At 43.3% G+C, this 1,122-nt stretch overlaps 1 protein-coding gene across 4 annotated transcripts in view; it reads left to right on the forward strand.

Moving 5' to 3' along the window:
- Positions 1–1,122, forward strand: part of LOC106871347 (uncharacterized) — a 103,516-nt gene that overhangs the window by 94,286 nt on the left and 8,108 nt on the right. The gene's annotated exons all lie outside the window — the stretch shown is intronic.

The following is a 1,122-nucleotide window of genomic DNA, read 5'->3' on the forward strand; positions in this document are numbered from 1 at the left end:
AAAATTTGAAACAGTTATTTTTAGCAGTGGTGGGGATGGTGGTGGTGGTGGTGGTGGTGGTGGTGGCGGCCTTGGTGGTAGTGGTGGTGGCAGTAGTAGTAGTAGTAGTTGTAGTTGTAGTAGTAGTAGTAGTAGTAGTAGTAATAGTAGTTTTGCATAAACGTCATTCCAATTCAATGTTTTTTGTTGATGTTTTGTTGATGTTTTGTTCAGGAAATGTAATTTATTAAAATCTCCAAACTTCACAGCAATTTTCAGTTTTCTAATTAAACCAGTAATCAAATTACAATAATTGCACCTCTCCACTTTATTCTAACCCCTATCCTGCACCCCCATCACTCTTTTGCTCTCACACTCTCTCTCTCTCTCTCTCTTTCTCTCTCTCTCTCTCTCCTCCTCCTCTTCCTTCTGTTCTTATTCCTCTGCTTTCGTCTTCATCTCTTAATCTTCACCTTTCTTTCTCTCTCTGTCTTTCTTCCCCCTCTCTTTCTCTTTCTCTTTCTCCTCCCCTCTCTTTTCCTTCTCTCTCTCTCTTACCTTCCTCCTCTCCCCTCTCTTTATCCCCCTCTCTCTTTGTCAGTCTTTCCTCTTACTTCATGCATATGCTTACAGCTTCTAATATTTTCTTCCTCGTTACTCATCTGTAATTTTTGCATGTATGTGTGTGTGTGTGTGTGTGTGTGTGTGTGTGTGTGTGAGTGTGTGTGTATAAATATATATGTATGTATACATACCTATTTATACATCATCATTGTCATTGTCATTTAACGTCCACCTTCCAGGCTGGCATGGGTTGGATGGGTTGACTGAGGGCTGGCAAGCCAGAAGGCTGCACCAGGCTCCAAAGTTTCTACAGCTGGATGCCCTTCCTAATGCCAACCACTCCGAGAGTGTAATGGGTGCTTTTTACATTCCACTGGCATGGGAGCCAGTCAGGCAGGCCTGGCATCGATCACATTTGGATGGTGCTTTTTACGTGCCACCGGCACAAGAGCCAGTCGGGAGGCACTGGCATCGGCTATGATTTGTTGGTGCTTTTTACATGCCACCAGCACAGGAGCCAGTCAGGGGGCACTGGCCACAGCTATGATATTGGTTTTACTTTATATATATACATATATA

Source organism: Octopus bimaculoides, chromosome 23, assembly GCF_001194135.2.
Source record: "Octopus bimaculoides isolate UCB-OBI-ISO-001 chromosome 23, ASM119413v2, whole genome shotgun sequence".
Taxonomy (NCBI): domain Eukaryota; kingdom Metazoa; phylum Mollusca; class Cephalopoda; order Octopoda; family Octopodidae; genus Octopus; species Octopus bimaculoides.